General features: G+C 44.2%; 1 non-coding gene across 1 annotated transcript; it reads left to right on the top strand.

Moving 5' to 3' along the window:
- Positions 1–10,368: 10,368 nt before the first annotated feature.
- On the top strand, positions 10,369–10,501 carry LOC127396109 (small nucleolar RNA SNORA13). Its single transcript, XR_007891909.1, has one exon. It is a non-coding gene; the product is annotated as a small nucleolar RNA SNORA13 (small nucleolar RNA).
- Positions 10,502–13,676: the final 3,175 nt, after the last annotated feature.

Here is a 13,676-nt window from a genome sequence, read left to right on the forward strand (position 1 = left end):
CTTCGGTCAAAACAACCCCATGCAAAGGTACAGGCTTGGGGATGAGTGGCTGGAAAACTCCGTGGTGGAGAAGGGCCTGGGGGTGCTGGTTGACATCCAACTTAACATGAGCCAGCAGTGTGCCCAGGTGGCCAAGGAGGCCAACAGCATCCTGGCCTGCATCAGGAATAGTGTGGCCAGCAGGAGTAGAGAGGTGATCCTGCCCCTGTACTCAGCACTGGTGAGACCACACCTTGAGCGCTGTGTGCAGTTCTGGGCCCCTCACTACAAGGATGTCGAGGTGCACGTCCAGAGGAGAGCTGCCAAGCTGGTGAAAGGTCTGGAGAATAAGCCCAATGAGGAGAGGCTGAAGGAACTGGGATTGTTTAGTTTGAAGAAGAGGAGAGGGGAGACCTCACTGGCTTCTTCTCTCAAGTGAATAATGACAGGACAAGAGGAAATGGCCTGAAGCTGCGCCAGAGGAGGTTTAGACTGTATATTAGAAAGAATTTCTTTACCCAAAGAGTGGTTGGACAGTGGAACAGGCTGCCCAGGGAGATGGTGGAGTCACCATCCCTGGAAGTATATAAAAGAAATGTAGATATAGTGTTTAGTGACATGATTTAAGCACTGAATGGGTAGATTAGGTTATGGTAGGGGGATTTAGGTTATGGTTGGACTTGATAATCTTCAAGATCCCTTCCAACCAGGAAGATTCTATGATTCTATGATTCTAAGTGCCAGTATTTTACTGGGTTTTATAATTCAACATAGTTAGTTATTCAGGTAACCAGCAGAAGCTGAGAGGAACTTCAGAAGAACCTGCACAAGTCAGCCGAATGGGCAAATACAATAGCAAACTAATTCAGTAACAACAAATCAAAAGTAAAGTACTTAGGAGAAAAAAACTCTATGGCTAGGAATCTTAAAATGTTTGCAATTACTATTATCAGTCCTGAAGGAAACTGACACGACATTGTAGCCCAGTGAAGACCTTTATTCAATGAACAGGTACTGTTAGGATAAAGAAGGAAAATATTGAAGCCTGTTAATGAATGGGAGACAGGATAGTAAGAATAATTTACCTGAACTAACACATTCAGGTACACATAATATGAATAATGAAATAGCCTAAAAGACAGGAGTGCTTCTCTTCCATGGAAAACTGGTAAAACTGTTTATAACATGTAAAATAATGAAGGCACAATCCCTGGGAACTTGTTCATCCTGCCTCATGATAAAGAACATAGAACTGAAAAACAATATGAGAAACTGAGTATCTCACAAACTATATTCTCATTCAAACTGCAAATGCACTGTGACCTGTGTTAGCACAAGGAGCCATGTAGTCAGAGAGCTTAGTAAGACTTGGCCATTTTTTGGGTCTCCAGAATAAGTTACATTAAGACCTCTTGAACTTCATGTTTCTGGAGTTCAGTCAACCTCTGACAGTCTCACCATCTACAGATGAAAACTTCACATTGACGTGTTGCCAGCTTCATACACTTCCCCTAATTCAAGCGGTACTGACAAAAGTGAAGGTACCCTGCTAGACAGATCACTGCTGCACTCAAGTAATTCCTATGATCCTAGCTATTAGCGTGGCAGCGTTGTCCTCGCTGTACTCTTCGGCATTCCTAGCATTACACTGACCTCTGGTGGGTTTCGGGAAAAAAAGTTGTAGATAAATGAAGCGGACAAAAAGCTAAGGAAATCACACCAGCCTGCAACTTTGGTGGGAATTCAGTCCGGGCATGCAGGAAGCCTGGCATTGAAAGTGCTCCAAATCACTCATGACAAGGGGGCAGAAGCACTATCACACTGACTGCTTACAAAGCACTTCAGAAATATTTCAGCTTCTACTCACAGTGTTCCCTCAAGATTCTTTCTTTATCAGCCTATGTTAGGATTTCCTTTAACTTCACTAAAATATTGTATATACAGCAGCACCTTATATGAGGAAAAGAAAGAAGAGAATAGGTGGATCCGACAGCTTTCTGTGCAACACACATCCCAAAATAAAGTACCTATGTTAAATTCTAACCTTTCTTTGCTCTACTAAAGTTTTGTTTATTTTCTTCTTTTGAACATGTTAATTGTGCCTGAAGCCAAATAATTTGTTTTAGGAGTCCTGATAATTCCAGTGACCTGTTTTGTGGCATGCTGCCACAAATATTGGCACTGAAAAAACTCATGGAACAGTTAATTGATGCTGGGAACAAGAACAGGAGGCCACAAGCCAGGAAGGGCAGGAACTGGTTTTCATGCTAAAGAAAGCACAACAGGGAATTATACCCTTACAGGTAAGTGCTGGAATTCACTCAGGAAATCTAAGGATGAACCCAGACAGAGTTGAACAAAACAAGATATTTATTACAAATTTAGACTTTGACTGCTTATTGGTGTCTCAGGAAATCAATGACTACTGAAAGAGATGAGGAGCCAGAAGTGTTTAGACAGCACTGTCCTTGCAGAGTGAGGCTGAATATTGAATTGGGTCAGATTATTAACTTCACTCTCCCTTGCATTTGGTGGTAAATTTTTAAGAAACTAACATAATTTGATATTTCCAGGGGTGGAGAAAGCCCTCATCTGAGAATGTCAGTTGCCAGCTGTCGAATTATACTTTGAAAACAGGTAATAAGATTGAATGAAGAGATCATTGCTGCTGTGCAGTACTGACTTAAGTCAATGCCACCAAAAGGTTAAATAAGCTCTTTCAGTGCTTACTTGTCAGAAATATTTGTAGGTCTGATGAAATACTTCATTGATAAGAAGAGGCCTTTTATGCATGCTCAGGAAGTGCTCAACAATATTTAAGCAGAAAGGGAAAACCTCCGTTTAGGTAGCTGTTAAGATTAATTTCAGTGCTGGATTCTGAACATGCAGTGGAGCTGGGAGAAAGAGCTCCTGTTCACACTTAGAGACATGGGCACCTTGCTGCCAGAAGACTGCAGTGTCACTGAGAAGCCAGTTTTATGGATTTAGAAGAAAATTATGGAGAAGCATACATCAGTGCGTGTAGACATTATCATTGTTGCCTCCCATGCTTCTCCATTTGGCAGAGGAGACAAGTAGTGCATGTGACACTTAGCAGATCATTGGCTAGCCAGATGATTCGGCACAAAACTTTCAAGAACTCAGTACTTCTCTAGCCCTTTGACAAATATGGCTGAAGCCAGCTTTAAAAGTATCACCAACTGACACAAAGCAAAATAATTTCAGTGATTAAATCATTAATAGCATCTTTATGAAAACAAACAGAAAATAATATCTCACTATTAACTTGTAAGTCAAAAAGGGAGAATGTCTCAAGTCGCAAGTCCTTCACTAGGTAACTAAGCTTTTCTGTCTTAATTATTGCAGGGTCCAGTTCTCCCCTTGTGCCCCATGCCTAAACTGACAGACTGGAATAGAATCATAGAATCACAGAATCCTAGGAGTTGGAAGGGACCTCGAAAGATCATCTAGTCCAACCCCCCTGCCAGAGCAGGGTCACCTAGAGCACATCACACAGGAACGTGTCCAGGCGGGTTTTGAATGTCTCCAGCGAAGGAGACTCCACAGCCTCTCTGGGCAGCCTGTTCCAGTGCTCTGTCACTCTCACAGTAAAAAAATTTTTTCAGATATTCACCTTAAACCTCCTATGCTCCAATTTTCATCCATTACTCCTTGTCCTATCACTGGTCATCACTGAAAAAAGCTTAACTCCATCTTCCTGACACTCACCCCTTACATATTTGTAAACATTGATGAGGTCACCCCTCAGTCTCCTTTTCTCCAAGCTAAAGAGACCCAGCTCCCTCAGCCTTTCCTCATAAGGCAGATGTTCCACTCCCTTCATCATCTTTGTGGCTCTGTGCTGGACTCTTTCCAGCAGTTCCCTGTCCTTCTTGAACTGAGGGTCCCAGAACTGGACACAATATTCCAGATGCGGCCTCACCAATGCAGAATAGAGGGGGAGGAGAACCTCTCTTGACCGACTAACCACACCCTTTCTAATACACCCCAGGATGCCATTGGCCTTCTTAGCCACAAGTGCACACTGCTGGCTCATGGTCATCCTCCTGTCTACCAGGACCCCCACGTCCCTTTCACCTACACTGCTCTCCAGCAGGTCAGCCCCCAACCTGTACTGGTGCATGGCGTTTTCCTTCCCCAAATGCAAAACTCTACACTTGCTCTTGTTGAACTTCATCAGTTTTTTTCCCGCCCAAGTCTCCAGCCTGTCTAGGTCTCTCTGAATGGCAGCACAGCCTTCTGGTGTGTCAGCCACTCCTCCCAGCTTGGTGTCATCAGCAAATTTGGTGAGGGTACATTCTGTACCCTCATCCAGGTCATTGATGAAGATGTTGAACAACACCGGTCCCAGTACCGACCCCTGAGGGACTCCACTAGTCACAGGCCTCCAACTAGATTCTGCCCCATTGACTACAACTCTCTGACTTCTTCCTTTCAACCAGTTCTTGATCCACCTCACTGCCTGATCATCAAACCCATACTTGATCAACTTATCTACAAGGATGCTGTGGGAGACGGTGTCAAATACCTCAGCCACTGCTTGCTGCAAGTCAGTGGTTTACCTCAGATCCACTGTAAGAGGCCTTGAAAGCTACAAAAGGGCTTTGTGACAGAGCAGCTAATTCACCTGTCTTAACAATGCAACATGTACAGTAAGTAACCAGTAGCAGACCAACAAGGCAGACTGCTGGGATAGTAATATCTTAACCTGCCAAACACAATTTACAAGCACCTTCCGTTAAAGCTCCTAAATACCTAAACGTGGCAGCAACATTTCATGATTATATTGATATCCACAAGGTAACTAAAAATTATTGTTAATTATGTCTTCAATTTAGTATGAACTGGTTTCATGAGGACAGTTATAACAAATAAAATACTGACAGATTCAGAGATTAGGAATTCAGATTCACTGTGATCATCTAGAATAAAGGCCACAGAAGTGCCTGACATTAAGTCATTCCTTTTTGAATTATATTGCCACTTCCAGAAAAACCCTAGCCTGATATGATTAAATCAAACAGATTAAAAATAAATAATAATAATAACCCAGCAATGCAGAATCACAACCTTCATAATTTTTTTTAATTATTTTTACTGTCTTGTAAGCTTTTCAGTAAGGAGAGGAACCAGAAGATTTATGACCAATGTCCTTAAAATATGTCAGTCATATGAAAATCAGTTTGGTCCCTATTTATTTACAGTATCTGTATCAGCAAGTTTGCAGATGACATCAAGCTGGTAAGTTTGAGGAAAGGCATGCAATTCAGAGGGACCCTGACGGGCTTGAGAGGTGGGCCCATATGAATCTCCTGAAGTTCAACAAGGCCATGTGCAAGGTCCTATACCTGCATCTGGGCAATCCCAGGTATCAATAGAGGGGGACAAATGGATTGAGAGCAGCCCAGAGAAGAAGGACTTGGGGAGGGCTGGTTGATGAGAAGCTAAACATGAGCTGGCAATGTGCACTTGCAGCCCAGAAAGCCAACTGTGTCCTGGGCTGCATCAAAAGAAGCATGGCCAGCAAAAGAAGCATTGTTGAGAGAGGTGGTTCTCACCCCTCTGCTCCTCTCTCATGAGACCCCACCTGGAGTATTGTGTCCAGTTCTGGACCCCGCAACACAAGAAGGACATGGAGCTGTTGGAAGAGTCCAGAAGAAGGCCACAAAGTTGATAAGAGGACCGATGCACCCCTCTTACAAAGGCTGGGAGAGTTAGGGCTGTTCAGGCTGGTGAAGAGAAGGCCCTGAAGATACCTAATAGCTGCCTTCCAGTACCTGAAGGGGCTACAGAAAAGCTGGGGAGAGACTTTTTACAGGGAATTTAGTGATAGGATGGGGGGAACAGTTTCAAACTGAAAGACAGTAGATTTAGATTGGGTATTAGGAAGAAATTCTTTCCTGTGAGGGTGATGAGACAGTGGCAGAGGTTGCCAGGAGGAGCGGCAGATGTCCTGTCCCTGGAAGTGTTAAAGGCCAGGCTGGATGGGGCTTTGATCAACGTGGTCTAGTGGAAGGTACTCATGATGATGGCAGAAGGTTAGACATCGATGATCTTTATGGCCCCTTCCAGCACAAACCATTCTGACTGTGATTCTGTTCAAGCTCCACTGTATTACCAGGAATAAATAATAATTGTCATGAACATTAAAGGTTTTTTCTTCACTATACTGTTCACTTACATAATCAAAATCTGAACTAAGTCAATTTAACTTAACTTTCTGTCCAGGCAGCTGACACTGAGCTTCAAATCAACACCTGATTTATTGTATTAGCAACACAGCAAACAGATCTCCTCTGATTTCCTTGCTTGACTATCAGCAAAAATCTGATCAGTGTCCTCTACAAGACCAGCTACTTTTGTAACTTAAGGACCACCTTACTTAAAATTATGACCTTTATGCACGCACAGATTAAGCTTGAGGCAATCCCTCAGGCAGCCTTCTTTATCTGGAAAACAGAACTTGAGTGACAAGCCAAAGCTACTGAAAATGAATCTGCTTAAAATTAATGTTAACAATATTTGTTAGTTTTGCTATAAACAGAGCACTGATACACTCTGTCTGATTTAGAGATATGCCTAAGCATAATGAAATTTAAAAACAAAACAAAACAAACTAATTTCTGCAAAGGAAAATGAGCCTAAAATACTGAAGGAAGAATCCTGCTCTCCTCCAAGTCTGTACACTTCTCCAAAAGCTGTTAATGGTGACATTTGTTTGCCCCTTACCTTTTTCTTATTTCTCTTTTCTCCACAGCTATCAAGGCTACAATAATTCATGCCCCTTCTGTAACACTTGGGCATTTTGTAGCCCTTTAATGACTTTCTGCAATTTTGCTAAGATGTCACACATCAGGCTGTCATGCAGAAGTGATTTTGCAATTCTGGACACCAGACATAATAATCACTGTCTCTGCTGCTGTCACGTAAGAAGGAGCTAGAAGAAGGAAGTAGCCACAGCAGCCATAAGAAGCAGAGCAAAAAAGGGAGTTAAAAGAGCTGTATGGGTCTAAGGTTCCTCTACAGCTAGTACTAGCCTCATTCTTTTCCTCCAGACATGGTCCCAATTTATCCTTGTAGTGTGTATAACTTCTCTATTCCAACCTTCTGAAGTCTTTCCAACATAATATGTAGCACCTCCACTTGCTGCGTCAACAAACCTGGAAAATATGAAGGCAGAACTGAGCCTCTGTGTGCATTCCAGTGTTAAATGTTCAGGGCCATTTCAGATTTGCCTACCTGAACCGAATTTAGGTACTTTGCATGCACTTCTCAACTCAGGAGCAAACAGCAGGTCACTACCAGTATGATCGCAAAGTAGTAATATACAAAAGCAGGATGTTTATGTGCTCTTGCCTCACTATGAACCTCATCACCTTTCACATAAGAGCTACTGCGAAAACGCAAACCCAGCATATGCAGAAGGGAATATAATGTGGTCTCTGAGTATGAGGATCTCCTTTCACCTCCTTAGTCTCCAGAAGGTGCTGCCCCGGAGGATCCCATCCCTGCAGCAAGGAAGCTTAATGGACTGAGTGCTTCACGGGCAAAAAACATTCAATGTGGCAGCAGGCTTGGGGAAGTGTGGCTGCAAAGTGTCTGGCAGGAAAGGACCTGGGGGTTCTAATTGACAAGCGGCTGAATATGAGCCAGCAGTGTGCCCAGGTGATCAAGAAAGACAAAGGCTTCCTGGCTTGTCTTAGAACTAGTGTGACCAGCAGAAGCAGAGAGGTGATTGTCCCCCTGTGCTCAGCACTGGTGAGGCCACACCTGGAGTGTTGTGTCCAGTTTTGGGCACCTCAATTCATGAGAGATACTGAACAGAGCATTAACCAAACTCTGACTTCAAATAGTTAACTGCTTGTAGGGTGTAAATCTCTCAGCTGAGCCTACTGCTAGTGAGTTGTGAAAGCCTTTTGTATGAGCTTATCTGTAGTTTTAGGGAAGAAATACACGGGTCCTTGAAGAAGAAAGAAGACATTCATCTGCAGCTAGGGATGCCTCCTGTAACCAATTCCACTGTAGAGCCAGCAGAGATAAACGGGAGAAGAGACAGAACTCAGCCAGAAGTTCCTGTGAGGAAGACTCAAGGATGAAGTAAATGACCCCCAGGAGACCCAAATGGACTTAACATGCATGCGATAGTGGGCAGACACTTATGTAAATGATTTCTTGGGAAACTAATGAATATGCAAACTGTTCCTTAGAAATACTACACATAATGAAGTAGTGGCTGTATATGTATCTCTCACCTTACCCTGTAAGGCGCACATTTTTGGAGGAGCTATCCCCTGTGCATCCAGCGCCATGAATAAAGAATACTGACTTAGCAGTACTTAGACTGTTGGGTGAACTTTCTTTGTTTCAATAGCAAGGTGCTGGAGCAAGTGCAGAGGAGGACAATGAAGCTGGTGAAGGGCCTAGGGAAAAAAATCTGATGAAGACTGCTTGAAGGAGCTGGGAATGTTTATTTTGAGGAAGAAGAGGCTGAGAGGAGACCTCTTCAGTCTCTACAACTACCTGAAAGGTCATTGTAGAGACCTTGGTGCTGGTCTCTTCTCACAGGTAATTAGCGACAGAACAAGAGGGAAGGGCTTCAAGCTGCAACAGGGGAGGTTGAGACTGGACATTAGGAAAAATTTTTTTCACAGAAAGAGTGGTCAGACACTGGAATAGGCTGCCCAAGGAGGTGGTTGAGTCACCATCCCTGGATGTGTTTAAGGGTTGTTTGGATGTGGTGTTGGTGGATATGGTTTAGGGGAGAACTTTGTAGAGTAGGGATGATGGTTGGACTTGGTGATCCCAAGGGTCTTTTCCAACCTGAATAGTTCTATGACTCTACGATTAATTGTACCACTAGAGGCCCAGCTTGGGCAAGCCACACTGGTGAAAGCCCCACAGAGTGCTCCGCTAGCTGGCAAAACACGGCACCCCCTCCGCAGAACAGTCACACAGGTACATGTTTCGCCGCAGAACAGTCACACAGGTACATGTCCTGCCGCAGCACCAACACCCGCAGCCCCCCCGCACCGCAGCCCGCTCCTGCCCCAGCACACCGCGCCTGCGGGTGGGGGTCCCGCCCCTTCCCGGGGTGATGCTGCCGCCGCGTTCGCGTAACAGGCCGGTTCGGGGCTGGCGGGGCCGCGTTCTCGGGAACCCGCCTGCCTGACAAGCGGGGTCACAGCCTGACCTTTGTGGAACAGGGCTACGCGACCTCTGTGCTGCGGGAGGAGCTGGCGGGCGGCGTGTGGGTGTACTCGTCCGGGTGAGAGAACATTGGTTCGCCCCTCCTGTGGCGCTGGGCCCTTGGGCAGGTGCTGGGGCTGGAGGGCTGTGGCCGGAGCCCGCAGGTGGCAGCGATGGGGCCGGGCTCAGCCGAGCCGTCCCGCATCTCGTCGGGTAGCGGTGGAGGTGGCGGCGACGCCTTGAAACGCTTCCGAGAAGGTGGTGCTGCCCTGGCGGTGCGGGGCTGCGGTGGGCGGGCGGTGGTGCTGCCCTGGCGGTGCGGGGCTGCGGTGGGCGGGCGGTGGTGCTGCCCTCCTGGTGCGGGGCTGCGGTGGGCAGGAGGGCTGGCAGGGCCTGGGGCTGGAGCGACGGGTTCTGAGGGGAACAGCTTTACTACTTGTAGCACATGAAGGGCCTTCCCTCCCCCGTCTCGTTCTCTTGTCTCCGTGAAACAAAGCACCGAGTGAATCGCTGGCCCTTCATCTTCTGGAGTTTTAGGTTTTGGAGGTTTTTGTGTAACTCTTCTCATTGCTGTTTGTGAGAACTCTCCGAAAGCTCACCTTTTAGAAGAGCGAGTTTTCTAGTTCGTTTATGTAGTTGGTTTATGTTGAGCTCTTGTGGGCAGTCTTCTGCCATGCTGCCAGCACTGCGTAGTCGTAAGTGCACCCTATTTCTCGACAGAAGGACCACCTATTTGAAAGGAATACTTTTCCAGTATTGTCGAAAGGATGAGTGGGACTCAAAGTGTGTGATAGGGATGAGTGAGGCTTTTTTTCTTTTTTCAGGATGGAGGACGTAGTGTCTGCTGCCTGGCCTTTGAAATCAGGCAATTATTTCGAGTATGTCTTCTTAGGCTTCTTATACTGTTCATGTATTCAGTCACTCCTCCAGATGAAGGTGTGTGCTCCCTTTTCTTTCAGATGAAAGCAGTGGAAGTCTCTGGATGGCCCTTTAAGCAAGCACCAACATGGCCACGCGTTGTCTCAAGAACAAGGTGTCCTTGGTTTTTCTTACTAAATGCTTATTCTGTATAAAACATTATTTATTTGTGAATTTTAAGTGTTTGCCTGTTGATTAATTCATCATTTTCGTGTGCCATTCATTTAATTTTGCAGAGGTGGTAAATTCTAATACTTGAATTTTTGCCTTTGTGTTGCCCATTCATTCCTGTCCCGAATGAATGTGGTGTCAAAAACGGCAAACAGTAATTCTTGCTCAGACTGTTTAAGAAGCTGGTTATTTACCTTTCTTCTCACTGTTTTTTGCAAGAACAAAAAAAATATGTTAAAATGGTATGGTTGAGCAATTACATGGTAGATTTTATGCCTTAGTCTTTTAAATTATGAATCTGACAGTTATTAAAAGAGGAAAAATGAAAACAATAATGGCCATGTTTAATGCTATGAACATTTCTTACAGAGTTGTAGTGTGGTTTGCTGGAAGTCCAGAAGCTTACAGAGATGGTTGTGGTGAAGGGCTCTGAGCCTAAGAAGGGCATGTAAGAAAAAGTTACGAAGTTCTGATTGCCCAGCTGTCCTGCCACTTCCTTCACAAGGTGAGTGACAGTAATTTTGTGTGCAGTTCTGTTCTTCAGCCTTGTCTCAAAATGAAGCAGACTTTCTGTTGAAAAATAAGCTCAACAGGATGACTTCAGAGCAGAAATTAGAATTTAATCATTGAGAGTGAGGTCAGCCTGAGGACTGTGTTCTCATCAACAAAAGCAAAGCAGAAATTTCGTGTGAGTGGCTTATGAAACGCAGTGTGTGGCTGCCAGCGTGTCCAGGAGGGGTCTGTACTCTTCCATATTTGTTTTTTGGGTGTGATACTGTGAGGAAGTTTCAAGTCAAACTGAAGAAATTACTGGTTGTCTTATGAATTAGAAAGGGTCACAATATTACACTACAGAGATAGTGGTGTTCCTGTTGAATACTTTGCAAAGTACTCGGTGAAAACAAAAAAATGCTAGAGATATTTTTTTAGGAGCAGCAGCTCACTGTTGAACAGACTAGTTGGTCAAACATAGGAAAGCAAAGCAGTGGTGAAGGAAGGGTAGACTGCAGTAGAAAACCAGTAAAGGATGTGCACAAAACCTTGTGCAGTTATGTCTCATTAAAACCTCATTGTGCAGGAGGAACCTCTTACGTTCCAGGACACAAAAAGAGTGCAAATATCTTTTCCATGTCTGTGTTCTTGTTTTTGTTGTTTCACTGATGCACCCAGCATGGTGAAGTGGAGGGTGCTGAAACATAGTGCTTCACAGTGATATTTCCAGGCAAGAACTATAAATAATATTCAATAAAACTTGAAAGAGATAAAGATTATGGAGAAGTTTCAGGGAGAATCAGGGTGACATTTGGCACCTGTTAATGAGTCTTTTGTATTCAGGCTTTTGAGGGATAAACAATTTTGTTGTGCTTTTTTAATTTCTTTTTTTCATTGTGCTAGAAATTGATAATACTGTACAAACTACTGTAGAAGAAAAATATAGACTGGGAAGAGAAATGCATATGTAATCCACAGTGAGTAATGGACCTAATAAAAGTGCTGCTACTTGCTTTTCAACATAAAATTACTAAATCTTGTCTTTATTATTGGCCTACTGTTCTCTTAAATGGTCGTATAATACACAGAAATATGTGTGCATGAGTTACTACTACAAAACTTGTTGTTTCCTACCAGCTATAAAGTGTTAGTACTGGGGCACCAGCTTGTATTTAGGATCTGAAATCTTGCATGGATGGGTGAAGAGATTGTTTTGCAGATAGACTCTATATAACTTAAATTTGAAGATTTTAGCTTTTGCTGTTTCTCTGTCACCGTTTGACTCGGATCCGACAACAACGCTCTCGATCCCCTCTCACCCAAGTAGGGAAGGAGAGAGAGAAAAAAGGACTAGGCTGGATTGAAAACTAAACTACACAGCTTTAATTAAACACTAATGATATAAGAAAATATATACAATTATATACAGATGTGTTCAGGTATGTGCAAGAGCCTCTCGCCTCCCCCCACCCCCAGCAACTCCCACCACACTCCCCTGAGCTGGAACAGTCCCGAGAAATCCCGCAGCTGCTGCTGGAGAAAGCAGAGAGTGATGAGGGTCAGGAGAGCTCGAGCCTGGTGGTCGACGGTGCTGGATGGATGGAGTCCTCCCCAGATGCCGGCCATGGACAGAAGAGAAGGGAAGAAGAAGCAGGGAGGAAGTTGTCTTCTGTGCTCTCTGACCTTCCTCTGAGCTTACGTAGATACATGGAATGGAATACCTCTGGCCAGTTTTGCTGTCTAACTCAGCCTCCTACGGGGGGGTCACAGATCTCCCCGTAGTGTCTGAGCCAGCAGAGTGAAGGTGCGACCTTGAAGCCCCAGCAGGTAGAAAAACATTCCACTGTATTATCAGCCTAACTAGAACAGAATATTGCTAGTTAAAAGAAAGCTCGCTGAAGAAAAAAAAAACAGTAAAAAGGAAAACTGGCTTCATCCTGGCTCAAACCAGGACATTCTCCAAATGCATGAGGGGAAAGCTGATATTTGTAACTTTGTATCAGTCTCTGGGATCTAGAGGGATCTTACTGAAAAGTATGAAATGAATGAATGTTACAAATTTTCCATTTCCTTTCTAAATACTAGTTCTCAAACTATAGCGTGTAAGTATAATTTTAATAGCTCAAAAGTGTTCTACATTACCCACTGATTTAAAATACAGGTAGATACATATGGTACTTAGGGACATGCGGTAGGCTTGGCAGTGTTAGCTTAACAGTTGGACTTAATAATCTCAAGGGTCTTTTCCAACTAAAACAATTCTATTTGACTATGCTTCTGTAAAAGAGCTGTGTGCTACACGAAGAATTGCTAGAGCCAGCCTGAGACCAGTGGCAATCTGTGCAAGACTCCTCCATAAGAAACGAAAAAAAAAATGTTAAGGAAGTGGAATGTTAAGCCTGCATGTAGTAATAAAAGATGCTTTTAAGTGTATTTGGGCTGTGTCTGGTTATGCTTATGTAGGGGGAAAAAAAAAAAATTCTGTTCCTAGAATTTCTATCTTTCCTAAGCCATGTAGTAGCAGTGGCTTCTGTTTGACAGTTCTGACTTCCTCCTTTTTTACTATGAGGGTGACAGAGCATTGGAACAGGCTGCCTTAGGAGGTTGTGGAGTCCACTTCTCTGTAGATATTCAGAACCTGCCTGGATGCAGCCCTGAGTAATGTGCTCTACGGGATCCTGCTTTAGTGAGGGGGTTTGACTAGATTATGTTTAAAGGTGCCTTCCAACTCTGACAATTCTGTGAAGTGATCACTGGGGTGATCACTGAATCCCACAGAATCACTATGTTAGGGTTTAGGAGGCACTTCTGGAGCTGATCTTGTCCAGCCCCCCTGACAGAGCAGATTCACCTAGAGCAGGTTGCACAGGCATCCTGCTGGGTTTTGAGTGTCTCCAGAGACAGAGACT

The sequence above is a fragment of the Apus apus genome, chromosome Z, assembly GCF_020740795.1.
Source record: "Apus apus isolate bApuApu2 chromosome Z, bApuApu2.pri.cur, whole genome shotgun sequence".
Classification (NCBI taxonomy): domain Eukaryota; kingdom Metazoa; phylum Chordata; class Aves; order Apodiformes; family Apodidae; genus Apus; species Apus apus.